Source organism: Rattus norvegicus, chromosome 2, assembly GCF_036323735.1.
Source record: "Rattus norvegicus strain BN/NHsdMcwi chromosome 2, GRCr8, whole genome shotgun sequence".
Classification (NCBI taxonomy): domain Eukaryota; kingdom Metazoa; phylum Chordata; class Mammalia; order Rodentia; family Muridae; genus Rattus; species Rattus norvegicus.
This window is the reverse complement of record NC_086020.1, coordinates 239500707-239520169: the sequence shown is the minus strand read 5'-3', so window position 1 is coordinate 239520169 and position 19463 is coordinate 239500707. Positions and strand designations below refer to the sequence as shown.

Genomic DNA, 19463 nt, shown 5'->3' with positions numbered 1-19463 from the left:
TATAGATAAGGATATTGAGACACTAGAGATCTAATAATTTGCCCATGGCAGTAGCGTCGACCAGCTGCGGAAATGGAATTAAAATAGAATTTTCAGAGTCTTTGTCCCGATTTCTTACTCAAGAATACACAGGGTGCCAGGCAGGCTTCTGTTTGCACGTGTCACAAAGGCTACATGGATGTGGAGTAAACTTGGGAAAATGAACATCCAGACTATGCATACAACTTCATATGGCACACGCAAAATAAATAATATCACTCCTCTACATTGAGGAGTTACCCAGCAGCTGCACAGTTCTGTTTAATAACATGCTGGTCTTAAAGACAGAACATTCCACACTGCTAGGAACGTTAGTGCCTTTGCAAAGCGATGATTAGAAGCAAAATGGCTGATCTGAAAAAATATAAAAACAAAAACAATTTCCAACCACGTTCATTTCAGCTGTAATACCTCAACCCAGTGCAAAGGACACAGTAATCCTACACCTCATGCAAAATCAATTACATTTCAGTTCAAGCCGCTCAGTGACTGAGCAGGATATTATTTTATGTCCTCAACAATATGTTGTTCCAGTTACTAAGGAAACCAGTAGCAAAAACCAAGTTTGCCATGATGTGTTCTCAAGAAACGGACTACAACGTCAGTCTCTGAGGTGTCATTACAATGTGCTGTTTGCATTCAAATTCCATATAACCCTTAAGCAACTGATGTATTTGTTTATGAGCATGAGAATGCACTTTTTTTTTAGCGAAGAAAAAAATTTTAAGCACCCAGACAATGCATCAATATTTAACCATTTAGAGGGCTCTGAGGTGAGCATGTACTGTCTCCGTGCTGGATGATTTTTCTGCTGATCGTGTTTCCATGGGTTTCCACGGAGTCTTTCATTCCCAGCTCGTAACGTGCCACCTGCTAATCGACGCTGTTCATTCTGCTCCACACATGCTAACGAACGGGCAAGATCATGTTGGCTTATCCTGTTGGATGTCACACATAACAAGGGTCTACAGGAATCAATACAGCTCTTTTGCACACGAGGTTTCTGGACTCCGCAGCTATTCAAGACGGCCTCCAGGTTCCTCCGGGAAGGAGAAGGGAAGCCTGGATTTTTTTGACAGACACTTGCCTCTTTTGTCCAAAAGAAACAACAAATATTCCGATGAGTTGCTGATGCTTTTATCATTGAAAACTCTCCTGACAAACCCCTCTCCTGACTGGAGATGACAAGGCCTTGACACACTCCCGTCGCCTTCAGACTATACAGGACTGTGGCAGACTGGCCCAGCTGAAGGGAGAAAGATGGAGACAACGGCGTTGTCAAAGGCCCACAGTGAAAGCAACAGCCATCCATTCTCCTGCCGGAGTTGCTGTCAGCATCCTTTGTCTTCGGGCTTTTCGCTTAGAACTTTGTAATTATTTTTATATAAATAGCGTTCCTTGGACTTCAAATCTAGTCTATATTTAGTGAGATAAAACCACAAACAATACAAAATGAACTCTTGCTAAACAAATCACTTTTATGACTGAGCAATTTTGTGCACTCGCCCCCCAAAGAATATAAAACCCAAACAGAAGAGGCAAGATGTCTAGTTTGAAATTGCAGACGAGCGAATTCTGGATCCAGCCCTCCCTTACCGAAAGAAAAAGAAAAATCCAATCAAGTGACATGTTAACTTTCCAAAGTAGGCCCATTGATTCACATCAGAACTTTTTTCTCTTTTTAATTATTGGCAGAGAATTATTTTAACAAAGTAACTGTGGCCCAGTCTTCCACATTCACCCATTAGGTGTACTTTCCCAGTCTGCCCAGCAGTACCCTAACTGACCCATGGTTTGTTCTAGTATACTAAGAAGTTACAGGAGCAAGACTAAGAAGTTACAGGAGCAAGAAAAGACATTCTTGGGTGCCTGGAAACCCCAGCTGGAGGCTAATTCAGTGTGTGTTTCCCCGATCAAGGCTCCAGAAGCCTGACCTGAAGGCTCCACGCAACTGACCCAAGGATCTAAGTAAGTCTCCAGGCTCATCCCGACCTGGCTCTGTCCTGTGCAGACACTGTGCCGTGAGCTAGCTTTCAGTTTTAAAACAAAGCCGCCTGTAATGCAGGGTTAATCATTCAGGCCTGGCCTTGTGCTGTTCGCCGTGGGTTTGACCCTCAGAAAACAGCTGGGCATGAAGCGCATCTTTCTTTCTTTCTTTCTCTTTTTTCACCATTTTCGTTCAGTTCAGCCTTCTTTGGCGTCACCTGCTTAATCTTCTGGCATTCTTTGTGTCCTTTCTTTCTTGTTACTCATCCCTCCTTTTAGTAAATGTTGGAGGCCTTTCCTCCTTGGCTTAACCCTTTGTCGGAAAAATCAAATACCTCAGAAACTGCATGAGCAGTTTTCAGATTTCATTGAAAAGTCTTGAACCCTGAAAATCTCTTGCTCAGGTTTAAAAGCTCACTCTGCCTCTCTGAGAGGAGGCCTCTCCACAGGCCCCCTGTGAGCTTTCACAGACCTTGGACTGCGGCTCTGTATGTACTCCTCAGCTAGCACCTTGCTCTTGGGTTAGTCTCAGGAAAGATTCATTTTCAGACTTTGTTTTTCCATCCTGAGATGGAAGTCCTTTTTGTCTCCATTTAGACATCTGCTCACTTCCCATGATGGTTCGAAGTTGTGTATATTTGGTGGTGTCAGGGAGTTGGAGTCAGACCCGTGGCAGCCGTGTACGTGTAAACCACACTCCACTGTTCAACTTCGTGCGCTCACTCTGACTGCCGCCTTTAACACGGGATTAAGACATAGATAGTATTTTCGAGTTTAACAACTTGTACATGTTGCTGTTAGGAATGCTGGCTTAAATATAAATTAGTAGAACTTGTAACACGTTTACTGAAAAGGAGAACAAAACAAACAGACCGACTCCCGTAGGAGCGAACACTTGGTGAGCGGTGCTCCAGCCAGCCACGTCTGTGTGAGGGACTGAGGACCAGAACACCGTGTGCATGGACCAACAAGTCTATTTTCAAAGCCAAAATTCAGGGTCCCTATTTATATTCTTTTTTTTTAAGAGGCGTCATTTTAAGAGATCTGAAATAATATATGCATTTCAAAAATATAGATCATTAAAATATTCTACTGTGATTGGGGGAAAATGGCTACATTTTACTGTGACAGAAGAACAGAACTGCATACAATTCCACAGAAAGGAAAAAAGTTATACTGGTGAATACAGTTCAAGACAGACATTCAAGCACGCTACTGGTGAATAGCATGCCGCTCTGGAAGACAGCATCTTTTATGAACTCAAGTGTGACTTTGTGTGGTACGTGCGGCACAGCCAGCCTCACACAGCACCACCAAACGGTGTTTATAGGAAGTCTCTTCTACTCTTTTTTCTAGTATTTATTTGGGGTGAGGGTAGAAGTCAGAACTACTGTGACAAAGAACCAGCTAGACCGAGCACATCAGGAGCTCCGCTGTGCTCTAACCAGTTCCCTGCACACAGTCGTTTGGTGGTCTGAACACATGGTGACAGAAGTCAAAGACACATGAACAATACTTACAACCCAGACTCACTCAGGACACAAGTGGGAGCACACCGGGGAGCTGCACGAGGCCTCCTCGTAGGAGTTCTACCCAAGGAACTGAGGGGAAGGGTCCGGGTTTCTTACCGGTTTGTATTAAATTCTTTTACCATAACTCTGTTTCAAAGTCATAAGAAAAATCTTCAATCTTAACCTTGGCATGAGGTCAGGAGAAAAGACATCACAGGGCACGTTTATAGTTCTTATCCCTCAGCCTCAGGGGCCTGTGCACTCTCTGTACCTTTTGAAGTCTCACAGAGGCTCCGTCCTCTTTCTAGTTAGGATTTCCTTGTTTGTCCTCTCTTTTCTCTCTTTCCCTTTTTAAGAACCAAACTGATTAGTTGGCAGTTGCTGGTTGCTTTAAAAAGTGTGTGTGTGTGTGTGTGTGTGTGTGTGTGTGTGTGTGTGTGTTTCATCTGAAGCAAGTGGCTCAAAGCTTAAACCACTGTATATTATCAACTCTCCCTTTCACACTAACAATATCTTTCCTGCAAACCCACCTCTGAGAACACCCCCGAGCCTATACTCCCGTGTAGTGCTACACAATGGTAGGCAGTCAGGAATATAGTATAGAAGAAAGTGAATCCATTCATATTGAAAATAAACCACTCAGAGAAGAGACAAGGTATTTTCTGCTTTCAGGGTAAGGAACCGCCATGGCCAGAGATTACTGTTTCGTTCAGGATGTTTGAAGCAAGAGCAACAAGCAAGAAACATCACGCTACCAAGAGACCTGGCCACATTTCAAACTCACTTTGCATAAGCTCTAACATTAGTATCACATATTTCTTTTGGAGCGTGCTTTGTTTCCTCACACACGAAGGATGAGACAGTCACAATTCTGAGATCCATTCAAAGGACGGCATTCCAGTCTCCATTAATTTAGGGACAAGTGCACCCCTCAGACTGGTCTCTCGTAGCTGGAACTGGGAAAGTGTGTTAAGTTAGGGTCCGAGCCCTCTGGATACTAGTCTCAGCTTCCAACATAGTCTTCTCTCCAACCCCCCTCTGCCGTAGTGTAAAAAGACTCACCCTCTGCTGTGATGTTATTACTTGGGGTAATTCTTTGTGTGAAACTATAAAGTAAGAGAACAGAACAAAAACTAAAGGGTAATTCATAATGGCTAAGAAGTAAAACCATCAGCCCCAATTCATTTGTCTGTGGAACTAAAAGGAGGGTATAACCAATTGAAAATATGTACAATTTTGTGTTTATTTTCTTTGCTTAATTTCAATATCCAAAAGTAAGAGAACATTAGAATCACAAAAAACTCAAAACAACAAAAATGATAGTCCCTGTAAGCAATTATTACTTTAAATTATATATATATATATATATATATATATATATATATATATATATATATATCTGGAAAAGCTTCATAGGACTGTACTAGCCAGAAATATAAAAGATCTCTCTCTCTCACCCCCTCTCTCCTTCTCTCTCTCTCTCTCTCTCTCTCTCTCTCTCTCTCTCACACACACACACACACACACACACACACACACACAAACACACACACAGTGTGCACACATGCATACAAGCACACTGTGTAAACGGCTTTCGGTTTATGAAAGAAAGCCTCGAGACTTCCCCTCAACAGATCCACAGAAATGCAGCAGCAAAGAAAAGTAAGGAGAGGAGAAGGCTTTAATCTTCTCAAGTTTGTGTCAGGATGGACTCCTTCCGAGTATCTCTTCTAACATCAGGCCAAAATGAAGTCTAACCTATTCAGGGCTGCTAAACGCTGCCACACGGACAGGTGGAAGCAGCAAACTTGATGTTCGCACAGTCAGGAACTGGATGCGGTCAGGAGAGCCCTTTGCATGGGAGTTACCCATATTTTTTAGAACTCTCAACGTATTTAGAAAGGAACTCGCAAGTTGTATTGTGAGGAAAGTTCCAACTAACAGGAGGCTGGATTTTCTCTGGAAAGGATGTATTTGAGTAAAAAATAATAGTGATAATAATAATAATAATAATAATAATAATAATAATAATAATAATCTCTTCCCCAGTCATTCCGACTGCTAAAATATACACAGTCCCTCCAACTCTCCAAGCTCACACGGGCATCTGTTGAAGCACTTCACTCATTCATTCTAGAAAGTTGCAAATACGTTTTTCCCTCTTTGTAAATTCAAACGTACTGCGACAAGAGGTGAGCGCTGGCCACGGGTGGCACGAACTGCCCACCGCTGTTTATGGAACCCTGGAAAGGTGAGGACACCTTGACATTTGGGTCAATTCACCTGATAACCGAATAAAACACCTTTCAAGGCTTCTTCATGAATCAAGTAAAATGGTGGATGTGTACGTTTGGGACCGTGGATTATATGAAACACTTAGGTTCCTTTCAAACGCTCTGTCCTACCAGTTTTCCATTTTAAAGCATTGTTTGATCAAGAACAAGAGCCTTTTATTCTCTAATTTGTTTCAATACTTTTTTTTAACGTTTGAAGAACTATCTACAAACAAAAGCAAAAAATGTCCAATACATAGCTGGATAATTAGTCTATTTTAACAAAAGGTCCTATTAGGAGATTGTAAGGGCATCTGGTACAAATTCGCTTTTACTTGTAATTAGAGTATACAACTTTAAGGCCAAAAAAGTTACTTCATTAATGATTTAGCATATTGTAAAACAGATTATCATAACATCAAGTTAATGGGAAAACTTAAAACCCACAAACATATTTCTTGTTACTGACATTCACTCTAATTGGTTCCAAACTTTCATTTTTGGACAAATGTGAACTTATTTGGTGACAGCATACGTGGTTTTATTAGTTGAATAACTCAGAAGCTAACTGTGGTGCTCTAGTTCGGAGGAATCCTTGGACTAGGATTCAACCTGACAAGACTCCAGAGGACTGCCTGTGTCCGAAGAAAACAATCAGAAAACGCTGCAAAGGGAGTAAGAACAGAGAATGCTTAGTTCTTCCAACCTGGTCTCTTAATGCACAAGAAGAGACAACAAAGTCAGAAGACATTATTTTCTCTTGTACATTGAATCTTGTTTATTTTTCTAATTTAGTTTATCTTCCAACACTCTGATCATTACTTTCACAACAATAATACATTTTTACTATAATATCTGCCACTGAAAATCATTGAAGTTGGACTACATTTAAGGGTGAATGTGTTATGCAGAAAATATTTATCATTTCTAAAATATTTTCTTTTCATGAAGTGGTTTGTAATTATATGTATTCCTCAGTAACACTTTTTCCTATGGCTATAGTTATATGACTTAACTGGCCTAACAGTTTATGCGTTTGTGTAAAATTTTTTCATCATATGCAAACTGGTTATTTTCATTATTAGAGAAGACGCAGTTTGAATGAATGTAAATTCATGCTTTTCAATTTTGAGTTTTACTTAAACATATCTGTACTCTGTTTTCATTTAAATCTTGTATTAAAACAAAATTCTAGAATTTCCAGGGGAATACTCATGACAAATTAACCTTGTTTATTAAAAAATGTTTGTTGCTACAGAACAAAACAAATAAACCATGTAGCATGGTCATACTTTTTGACATTGATACACAGAATTCTAAGAATCCTAGGACCTCAAGACTCAGGATTTAAATTACATTTAAGAAGAAATTAACAATAATTCGACCACACATTTCTCTAATGTGTCTGGAGGGTAAATGTCATTACTAAGTTCTTTCTAAAGCCCTCCGTGACAGGCCAACAGAAGTGCTAAGGGATTCTTTCTACTGGGAGCAAATGCTGACTGCCTTTTAACAGTTGGTGGGGTTGGTGATAGGAAGAGGTAGAATTTTTAGTGTTTAGTGTTACTAGTATTCAAAGCCTTCATTTTGTGTGTGTGTGTGTGTGTGTGTGTGTGTGTGTGTGTGTGTACCTCAAAAATATTAAACCCAAAGCCTAAAGATGTGGAAATCTGGTAAAATTATATCAGTGTGTTGTCTCTGTCACAGAAAAACAAAGCAACGGATCAGATAGTAAGAGTAAGATATAAACACAGCTCCCCCTGATCACGGAGGACCCGTGGATGCTGAACTCTTCTAGACCGTGGAACAGGAGCACAAAAGCCATTAAAACAACAGCTTCAACAACTTTCACTAGCATCTCTCCTCGGTATCACACCAAAATCAAACGGGCAATGGATCGCATAGACGTCTGAGAAGGGAAGGGCAGGACACTGTGGCATTGTTTGTCACAGGCACCTGGCCTTGCCACGTCTGGGGAACCTTGGGCGCAGGTTTGATTCAGTACGCCAAGGAGCCAGGACGTACCTTACTTCCTATCTGAACGTTTGACCGAACTTAAGAAACAGCACCCCGGCACCCTTGTCATTTCAATTTTTCACACTTTGGTCTGCATGTGTTTTATGTCGCAACAAAGACTTATCTCCCCAACCCACTGCCACAGAATAATTCTCTGTGACAAAGCTCAGTCTGAGACTCCAACCAAATGAAAAAGGCCAAATCCCCAAAGAGAAAAGTCACGGTCACAGCCATTAATACGGGTCCCAATCACACAGACTAAGGAGGAGCCGATGAGAGTTCACCGCTACCATAGCTGGGCAGGAGAAGCCCCAAGGGGGATTGGCGGCTCGGTAAGGGGATTTCCAGTGAAGGGTATCTTCCTGAGCCCCCCAACAGAGACAAGCATTTCTTACAAGTGAGGAAGCTGCGTTACCACAACAGACAACATTTTCCAGCTGGGCAGAGATGCAAATTACCACCCCTGTGAAAATATTAGTGCCTGTAGTCAACAAGGCCTCCTGGCCATTCTTTCTTTCTTTTGTGTGACAGCATTTCCAAGGCAGAAAGAAGACAACATCTGGGAGACACATTTGCTCCGTCTTTTTACAGCTCTCCAAACATCAAGAGTCCTCAAAAACATTCCATGCCCTTCCCTCCCGATAAGGCTTAGAAATCAATGAGGCAGTCACGAGAGCCAAGGCAGACAGGAAAATGATGGCTGTTCAAAAACCAGAGCAGGCTTAAAATTGCGCATAGGGCACCATGGCCCATTTCTCCCATACAATTCTATTCATAAAACAAAATTTTATTTAATGTAGCATGGTTATGCCAAAGTGCATCCCCCAATGCTTATGCATTTAAATAATGTATCTAATACCCCTGTTGTGTGGTGATACAGTATCCCAGATCACTGGGAGTCCTGAATTAATACCCTATAATGATCTCTCCCCAGAGGAGCCTGGGAGTGCCTTGTTGCTGGGCAGATTACACTGAGGGATTTGGTGTACCTTAATTAAGGGGAGGGGGGATACTTGGCAGCTGACATTCTTCAGTGATTCTAATTTTCCTTTTTTTTTTTCTATATGAAAAAGAAATCTAGGAAGGACAACGATGGGAACAAAGTACAAATCAGAGGGATCTTTGGACTACAACTGAACACCTAGGAATTTCAATGTAAGGAGTGGGAAGTTACGGGGTCCTGATAATGGACTGTAAAGATGTCCGCTCTTGACGATGGCGCATTGTTTATGGGTTTACCTCTTGTAACATGTTCCAATGAAAAAGGACAGAAGCTTAGCTCTTAGTCACCTAAACTTCTTCCTACAAATGAATCCAATCTGGAGCCCTCCGACTGGAGTATTTCAGGCAGCTTCTATTACACCTAGCTTGTGACCCCTGAAACCCTCAAGTCCCTTGCGTATGACTGCTCCAGCTAATCGCTGAGCTTTTGTCTCTCCTCATCTGCCTCACTGTCTCACTAACACCAAAGCCAGCATCGGAAGTACGGAATAAATGTGTTAAAGGGCGTTTAAACTGAATCCACAATGATATAATCATTTAAAGGAGTTGATGTAATCATTACAAGTAATTTGTCCTTGCCAAGAATTGAAAAATGAGGCCTAACAAGGGAGAGCCCATGCTGAAGGCTGCATCTCGCCTTGCGCAGAAGGACAGAAAATGCCCCTTAAATATATTTTTTTTTCCGTGCGTTCTTCCACTGCCTAATTGGGCATGAGAGCAAGACAGAATTTATGGGTCTGAGTTCTCCTGAGCCACAGGTGTGGAGAGGAACTGGGAGAGCCAGCGAGCTAATATTAGTCTGGAACGCAGCTTAAGTGTCTCATTTCTAGCCGGTGGACAGATGTCACACAGTCCTGGGTTGCAGAATGTGCGGCTCCCCTTGCCACAGAGATTAGCCACAGCCCGTGATGCCTGCGACTTTACTGGATGGGATAGAGCGCGCACGCACGCACGCGCGCGAGAGCTCTCGCCGCTGTGTTATTATCTGGGCTCTATTATGTTTTTACATTTTTCAAAAAATCTTTAAGCTAGATCTTTGACATTCAACTGCCTCTAAAGACATGTGCCACCCGATGGGAGACTTTGATGTGCGTTTTGAGGATTAAATAATCTAGAAGGAAGGCACTGTTTTCAGCCAAGAAGAAAACCATGGTGAAAATTTTGCCTCCCGCAGCTAAGCTCTGTTGGCACTCAGTACCTTTTAGCTTACCCTCTATATTTGATTTCATACATATTTACAGACTATTTTTCCTCTTAGTGCTAATTCTTTTGAGACCAAATTAAGAACAAAGATAGCAGGAAAGGCTTCATCAAATAAAAATGTAAATACACTGCATCTCATTTGTGCTCCGAGAAACTTTATTTAAATATTTTCCTGGGAAGTGGAATGGCCCGGCTGTGTCTTTATTATCAACGACTGGGGAAGTCATAACCTAAGGAGTTAAGGAAAACCATGAAAGGAAAATTCAGCTCAGGGGTCTGGGAATCTGGCCTAGTTCAGAATGAGATCTTTTTTTTCCCCACTGCAAAGGAGAGTGAGGGCAGTGTTGATGTACACTTTGATGACAAGCACCTTAACTTGTCTTATTGCCCTTCTTTTGTCAAGGCAAGAATTACGGGGCTGACTACTGAAATTTTGCAAGGCAGAGACAATATATTTGTAAGTGAATAAAAGAGAGTACAAATGTTGGACTGTGCCTATAAAAATCTACACATTGCTTATGACTGTTCTTTAAATTACACTTCATATGTAGAGACTAATTTCTGAAACAGCTCTTGTGAGTGCAGAGTCAAACTCCACCACCCAGTTTTATTTTCTCTGTCCCAAGTACTGTACTCCCTAAACAGCAGTAGCCAGGAAGGAAACTTAAAAGCCACCCTAGCTACACGAAACTGGCCATTTATCAGATGCCGCAGTAAGAAAGAAGTCTCTGTAGAAATGACATCCAAAGAGAATTCCAAACCTCAGAGTTAGTTTGTGATTTCCTCGGGTGTCACAGAACATCACCTTCGAGGCTTAAAACTGCTCTAATTTGTTCTTTAGAAAGAACCATTTAATTATTCCGAAAATGAGCATCTGTTTTGCCACCGGTCGTGGGCTAAAGTTTCCCATTTAAACTCCGAGACTCTTTCTGAGCCGTGTTCTACCTGGAAAACAGTTATGTGTTCACACTGTCAATACTGTGAACAGCCTGGTCCCTCCATCCTTCTTCGGGAACCCCATCTCTCTCTCTCTCTCTCTCTCTCTCTCTCTCTCTCTCTCTCTCTCTCACACACACACACACACACACACACACACACACACACACACAGACACAGAAACACACACACACATACATACACAGACACAGAAACACACACACACACACACACACACACACACACACACACACCTCCTCTTCTGCAGGTCATTCCTAGCAATAACCACATAGAGTGCACGTTTCTTACTGCTGTTGTTTTTCTATAGTGTTTGTTCTATTCAGACACTTGCTCCAGATGCCACTTGTTAACTCAAAGGTTTTTATCCTTCCTGACTTTGCATGAACATCCTAACTACTCAGGCAATGAAGCAAGGAGAGGAGGCAGGAGTGTGCATCCTTAACACCATATTGAATGGCTGGATTATGCCATGGTGTCTCTGGCTGTGTGGCAGCCTCAAGTGCTACATAATGAACTCTGGCTTGAAAGAAAGACTTGTCTTATTGTTGAGGGTAAGAACAAGAGACTCCCTGGAGAAAATGCTCTCACTCAATACCTTTGTACATGGTTGAATGACTATCCTCTCCAGACGAAATATGTTCGTGTTAATAAAAGGGGAAACTTTAAACATCTCAAGTATGAGAATAATGAAACCTACCAGTTCTCATCTCCAACATTATAAATCAAAGGACTCTGAGAATACTTTCTGCTGTTATTTCTACAAATGCACATTTTGAAATCTCAAAGGTTCCACGGCAGTAATTAAAGGTATAACTTTTGCATTTATTTTGCGAGTTCTGTCTCTAGAGGCTAATTTAGAATACTCTCCACAACAATATTAATTTCTTTGTGCCACATCTTACGTGATTTAAAGTTAACATCTGGGATGCCCTTGCTTTCAAATGTAGATTTTCTTTGGTCTCTCTATATCTTGCTTGCCAGTAGGACTGTGTGTTAAGTACATTTACAAACCCATCCCCAGTTTCCTTTGCCACCCCCTCATTTCTACTCGAACATCACCAAGTACACAGAAACATAGGCTTTTCAGGGTGCTGCTGACATCATCCCTACATTCCAAGGTTGCCAAAAGACTTGAAGTAAACATCCCAGGAAGAGTCCACGAGTCTTAAGACTAACATCCTAATTGCAAAGACATTCAAACGTTTGACTGTTTGAAATCAGTAAAGTGGATTCTTCCAAGTATCTGAACTTTATGACCACCTAACTAAACCATTTCATAACTATAGTAGCTGAGTACAAACTTAACATCTCTAGGTTAGAAAAGGAAAAGGGGCCGAATGTTAAGACCACACGCTCTGGTGTGCCAGATAACTCCCTTTAGCCAGCTGTCTTACCGATCACTTCCTTGGGAGTTGGAGAGAAGGCCTGGGATCTTCCGGGACTTTTCGGTCCTCTGCAAGCCTCTCTGTTGGCCCCCGGATTCTAAGTAGCCTACTTAGCATATCCCTTTGCATGTAAAAAGGAATACAAACTGTAACCTGAGGCCAGGCCCATCTTAATTAACATTTCAAATCAGAGACTCGGAGCAGATATTCTAAGGAGGTGAGGAGAAAAAAAAGGGCTTGAAAACTGGCTGGATGGGATAAAACCAAGCCTACCGAGGCCTAATTTACTGAGCATTATTAAACAAAGATTTCCTAAAAAGATAGCAAAGACAGAAATGGATTTCTACGTAGAGTGATGAGCATTAAGGACATAAGCTCATGTCTTTTAAAACGGGAACGGCTGTGGTTCATTTCATTCTCTTAAGTAGGTTATTCTACAGTAAGAAACCAGACAACAACTTAATAGGGGCTACTTCTCAGGTCTTGCATAAATATACACCTATCCACTTCCTGCAGAAGAAAAAGAATCCTAAGTAGAACCAGTTTGCAATCAGGGAGCAACTGAATGCTTGAAGTCACTGAAAGAATCTAGTTTTTATAGAAACCTATCATGATTGATCAGATCCTGAAAGGTTTCGTTGATGTGTGTTTTTAATTCTAAATGTTGTTGGTGTTGGTGATGGTGGTGGTGGTGGCGGTGGCGGTGGCGGTGGTGGTGGTAGTTTTTGTTGTTTTTCTATGCTTTCTGAGCCTAGAGTTATCTAGAATGGAATAAACTGGAGTAGTGTTTGAGCCGCCAGTCAAGCTAAAGAGAAAGGGATTCCTATGTCCCATTCATTACCAGAGCTTATTACAGTGCCTTCAGTACCAATCAAGTGTATAGTATTGTGACTTTGTCTTCGCTGTAGCACACTTTTTTTTGAGGCAGGTGGGGTATGAATTATACATAAATAAGTAACCAAAGTGTTTGTCTCTGAAGACTTGGAACTTCTAAATGTTTCACGCATGTCTGATGAGCCTACAGTCATAAACTCAGCCACCACCCAAGAGAATAATCATGGAGAGAGGTTTCAATTATTCAGTTTCTATAAAAAATTTAGTTGCTCAAGAGTTTCTCCCGTCCCACATCATGATTATCATGATTCAGACAACTTATAGGTGGCTTACTGTAGTCACTGAGAACATGGATAACACATGATCTTGCCTATCTTGCTATGATGACATAGCTGAAGAGAGCTATTAAATGTGTTCCAGTTCACCCTCTGGAATGGTAGAAACAGAACTGTGGGAATGTAAAAATGCATCTGCTCTCATCCATGTACCTCTTATCATCCGAAGAGCTCCAGTGCCAGGAGAACAGCTAAATCAAGATCTTAGACCTAGAAATTTCCTTGGACTATCAAGGTGTAAAGAATAAGACTAAATGTTACTCATACCTGCCTCATATCCTCTTTTGGTCTTTTATTTCCTATGATAGGTCTTTAGGTCAGAAAGGTACAGTGTCAAAATCCAGTCAGTCACAGAACAATTATACAACTTTTCATGCTAATATTATTTGTCTAGTATTGCTGACTGTCTCATTTCATTATGTTCCATAAGAAAAATATATATGAATCTTTAATATCTATGAAGTCAGGGTTTAATCATGCTAGCTATGGGCTGGGAAGACAGATCAGAGAGTTCGATCCTCAGAACTCACATAGAAAAACCGGGTGTGGTAGGATGTGATCCCAATGTTCTTAGGGAGGGATAGCAGTTAGAGATAGGAAAATGGCCCAGAAGCTCCAGAGTCAGTTAACCTGGAGTATGTAGTCAGACGAGTAACAAAAGAGATGGCCTGCCTCAGAAGAAGGCAGAAGCCAAGAAGAAATCCTAAGGAGTCAGTGTCAATGACTATATGTACACTGTGGCAAGCCTGTACCTACACTCAACAACCATATAGCCTTCCACATACGCAGTATACAAGAGGCTATTATGCATTAAAATATACAATCATTAAAATAGGACGGTATTGTGCATGCTCCCAAAATATCACATGGTATGCCACCATTCTTTGCATTTCAGCAAGAAAATACCAACATCCTTACGGTTTGACAAGAACTGAAAATCATCCATCAGTTGCGACGGTGGAGAAGTGCCGAGTCGGTTAGCCAGATCAGTCTGTTTCTGGTGAGGCTCCAGCACCAGGTTGCACACTGCCAACTTTTCCCCATGTCCTCAGGTAGTTTAATAAGCTAAGCTAGAGTTCTATTTTCCCAAAGTACAAATACTATTTATTTAGGGTCCTTCCCCCAAATTTTGTCATCTCTAAAAAGATCCTATGTCCCACTAGCATTTCTTTGCATTTCTTTGCATTTCTTTTTTTTTTTTTTTTTTTTGGTTCTTTTTTCGGAGCTGGGGACCGAACCCAGGGCCTTGCGCTTCCTAGGTAAGCGCTCTACCACTGAGCTAAATCCCCAGCCCCCCCACTAGCATTTCTTGAAGTTTAATATCCTCCTGGGGTATCTAGGATGGAATAACCACAGAAGGGTGTTGGAGCCATGGGTCAACCTGAAAAGAATTACCATGTATCACTCATTACCATAGCTTATTACTGTGGCTTCAATGCTAATCAAATATATATTATTGTGACTTCTTCTTTCTTGCAGGTCACATTCTGGGGCATTAGGGTATGAATTATACAGGAAGAAATAACCAAAACATACATAAGCACACACGTTTTTATATGGATCACAGTATTCAGACCATGTTGTGTCCCAAGTCCCTCAGACTCAAGTCATTTTCATATGCAAAATAGATTCATTCCATTAAAACAATCGCCAAGTCTTTTTGTTTCAGCATCAACCCAACTTAAAGGTTCAAGTTGGATCCAGAAAGCATCAAAATCAGGCAGTATTCCCTCTGGATAACGTGGACTCTGCGAACTGGTGGAACCACACATGCCGTGTGCTTCTACGACAAGATTCTGCACGACTGACATCTCGGCCACACGAGAGGGGGAGAGAAATGGAAGAAGAGGTATTGGGCTCTGCACAGGTCCAAATCCAATTCTCTGATTTGTGAAGTTGCTAGAGCAGAGGCCTTGCCTTCTTAACTACATGGCATGGTGACAGGTGCTGCCCCTGTGTCATTCAGAAGCCCTGTCTCCCATGGACGATTTTTGCCCTGGTTCCACCTCAGGAGCAGACTTACTCCTTCCTAATGTTTCATTCCCTGGTCATGTATCTGCAGCCATCTTGGTCTAGAAGTGCATATTTTTATTATTTACTGATTTGAAGCCTAGGAGACAACCACAATCCCAAGAGGTTTTCGAAGTGGACTCTGTGGCTCACCAGGGCATCTTCTGGAAGTCTCTGGTACCCCTGCTGCAGAGCTCATTGGAGCCATAACCAAGTACATTAAGGGGGACATTGGGAGCGGGATGGGTAGGGTGGCCAGTTCATAACTCTTCCTTTGAAATAACTCTCAGGCCCCAGCAGCTTGATGCATGTGGTAGCCTTGATCATTCCTGAGAAGTATAGAAGAGTCATTTTAGCATTATATTTCCGAAAAGCAACTGGTCAATGCTTCCACACTTGCTCATCTCTTTCCCGCACACTTTCTCACTCCCACTTGGAAATATTGAGCTAAGAATTACCTTCGTATTCTGATAAAGAACTCCTGTTAATGTTTATCTTTTTGCATTTTGCTCTAAAACAATCCAGGAGAAACCTACACCTTATCATTAACGCCTTTTAAAGAAATACCATCATGCAAATATCCTAAACTTATCACTCTCAAGTTGATGCCTTGCCCAGAAACACTGGAACACAGGTGCAGTGCGGCCAAGGTGATTGACATTCTCTGGAGGCCTTTCCGTCTCTCCTAGCCAAAATGGCTTTCCCTGTCCATGTCTCTACCCATATTCCTTTCCTGAGCCCTTGCATCGTCTCTCATGCTGTTGTGGGCCCACCTGAGAACTTTCCTCTGTGGTTTGTCCATGGAGAGCTGTGCTTTACACAACACCTATAAAACCTATTCCTGTGACTACTTATTAGCCCAGTTTCAAAACTGCTCTTACATTTCAGGGCGCTTAGGGTGCTTGCTAAAGCTGCGTTCTCACTCCATGATACCAATTTTCTTTTCCTTCTCTCAGACCACTAGGAATGCTTTAGCAGAATATTATTAATTGGGTGGTGTGTGTGTCTGTGGTGTGTGTGTGTGTGTGTGTGTGTGTGTGTGTGTGTGTGTGTGTGTGTTTCTCAAATTTCTGAAGGTCAGGCCATTCACATCTAAGCTCCTGCATATTCACTGTGTGCCGAGGACCCAATTCCTGGTTCACTCCCAGTGATTATTTTATAAGGCCCCTAAGAGCATTCAGAAGGTCTCTCCCTCCATGACTTAAGCACCTCCTCACTCCCACTGCTGTTATAACCATTGCCACGGGATTAAGATTTCAACATATGAAGGAAGGGGGGTCGGACCGTCGGATCACAGCAACTGGGTTTAGCTGATTTGTGGAGAATTGAGAGAACAAGGGTGACTCCTCACCCCTGTCAGCCTCAAACTCACCAAATCCGTACAGCTCGCACACCTTCAGACAGATGGAAACCATTCCTTTGAAAACTTAATTGCACACAGTCTCTGTCCCGAGACTTCTTTTTTCAATTTACCTTTCGGGAAAGGGGATAAGAAGCAAGGGGGGAAATCCTTTGAAAATATAATAAAAAAATGGTCGTGAAATTTTTATGAAAATATTTTATATCATGTAAATATAGGAGAAGACTGTGCAAGAAAATATTAAAATATTCCTTTACATGTGGATGTTTGTGTCAGTCTTCTGGGTCATACGAAGGTCACAGTTCAAGTCAGTGTTTTCTTATAGTTCTCGTTTACCGGTTTCTGATGACACATTCTTAGGATGCAGCTAAATATAGAACTATGTAAGTTCACGGTGAGGCCACTTTATAAATAAATCTCTAAATCAAAGCAAATTTAGGATTATTTACATGTGGGGCAGTAACGACTACCAGAGGCAAACCTCAGTTACACAGTTCCTAATACTCTTGGTATATTTTCTTCAGCTGTACCCGGAAATCAAGATGGGGTGATTTATAAAGAGCAGATATTCATTCTGTTCATAGTTCTGCACAGTGGGAATTTCAAAGACATGGTGCTGGCCTCCCTTGAGAGCCTTCATAGTGTGTCACTTCCCTGCAAAGGCCAAAGGGCAAGAGAGGTCAACCGTGAGGCATGAAGTGAGGACTCTCCTTAGCTTCCTAGGAATCCACACTCCTCGTGTGTAACAAATTCTGCAAGAGCAACATGTATCCCTTCCCAAAGGCAGAACAGTCAGGATCAAATCAGCATTCTTCCCTCCTGTCCATGGTTGCACTGCAGATGCAGTTTCCCCACACGAGAACCTGGAGAAGCATTCAGACCTTAGAAAGTCTCCTTATTCCTTCCTCCTAAGGAGGAAAGTCTCCTTGGGTATAGAATTCTGCCACTGCAGGGAAGCTGGTACCCGTCAGACGTAAAGTCCTGCCAAGCCCCACCTTAAAAGCACAGAGAACATATACAAAACTGTTTAAAACATATACAAAGCTGTTTTAAAAATGGTTCAGCAAGCGAATGAGTTTAGATTCAGCCACAATGGTGCCCTTTACAAGTATAACTCACTGGGGCAAATGTTAAGTTCATTTTCCAAATGACGATGTGAGACCCTTTGTAATTAAACAATTAAGAATGTGTTTAGTCAAGATAGTGATCAGATCAGCAGAACAGAAACTCCAATCTAGGAAACTGACACACCTGAAGGGCTCCTGGACTAGCAATGCCATTCCCATGCAAGGAAGAACAGCTAAAGTGATCTGACTAGATCTGTTGACCAGTTGCATTGTTTGCCAATTACAAGAAACTGCCTATTAACTTCGAACATAGTTTTTAATTATGCTTCAGAACTTCCAAGCCTGCAGATTGCTAGCATCTGATTTGCTTTGATACAATGTGAATGCAACTTAACCCACAAAACCTACAAAAAAAATTTCAAATAGTTTAAGTCATGGGGGAGGGGGGCGGTTGTGACACAGCCGTGTGATTCTGATGATTAATTTGAGAATGAGACCATCTTGCGATTTCAAAAGTTTGGACACATCTGAGTATGATTTCTTCTATTGAGCAGAAGATCTGGCCTATTAAAAAAAATTTAAAGTGGCATTTAGAGCCCCGAGTTTCATGAACTAAACATAAAACGGACACCAGATGTGACTGCAGACAATAACACAGGTATGAAAACATTTCATTTCCTTTTATATTAAATACTCTTCATTTTTCTTTTTCTAGTCAATTTCAGAGGGATGTTTGAAACGGTTCTGTTTCCTTTAGGTTCATCTGAAAAGCACAAGAGTTTTGGTTTCCGACTTAAATTTGGAGCCTGCTCCAGTCAGCGACCCACCTGCTGCCCATCACTTTGGTTCTCCTGAGATAAATTAGATGAGGAATCTGCGCGCGCTGTTTTCCCTCGTTGAGAGCGGACTGGTCCATGTACCAGCATGTTTATTTCGTGGGTCCTCTGCCCTGGGTCAGGTCAGACCGCTCACCTCTTTTTTTTTTTAACAGAGCGGAGGGAAGAACTCCTTAGCAGCTGAAGGTATTTAAAAGAGGCAACCTGGAGACAGCTAGGAGGTGAAGTTTCCACAGCACTTCACTATTACCTACCTCCAAGGTATCAAAGTACCTGCTGTGGGAACAGGAGGTTGGAAACCCATCCTTGAGAGGTCTGTGTGCCCTGCCCGGAAACCTGGTACCGGGGAGCACCCGCCGGGCTGGTTGGGTGGGTTTCTCTCACTGATTTCTGTGGAAGGTTGCAGATGTTTGGTCTGACGGCGCTACTGTTGTCTGTGCTTTTAGTTTACTAAGGCATCGTGTCTGATGGATGTTGCATGTGACCATCTAGCGATCTTCTGTCCTCTTTCTGCTACCAGTTGCTTGTTCAAGCATTTTTACTGGGTACATAATGAGACAGTTTTGAACATGAGCATGCAATCATCACGGGACACTGACAGGACAGCTCTTCATGTCATCTGTGAAATGGCCTTCTCTTCAGGCCAATA

The 19463-nt window shown here is 41.9% G+C and overlaps 2 long non-coding RNA genes across 2 annotated transcripts in view; one reads left to right on the top strand and one right to left on the bottom strand.

Annotated features, from left to right (window-relative positions):
• The window catches only part of LOC120100968 (uncharacterized), a 33525-nt gene extending 21028 nt beyond the window's left edge, over positions 1 to 12497 (bottom strand). The window contains exon 1 of the long non-coding RNA XR_005501398.2: positions 12382 to 12497. This is a non-coding gene — a long non-coding RNA (uncharacterized LOC120100968). The remainder of the gene's footprint in view (positions 1 to 12381) is intronic.
• Positions 8032 to 15185, top strand: LOC120100969 (uncharacterized). Its single transcript, XR_005501399.2, has 4 exons — positions 8032 to 8157; positions 8899 to 8980; positions 14437 to 14541; positions 15021 to 15185. It is a non-coding gene; the product is annotated as an uncharacterized LOC120100969 (long non-coding RNA).
• The last annotated feature ends 4278 nt before the right edge of the window (positions 15186 to 19463 follow it).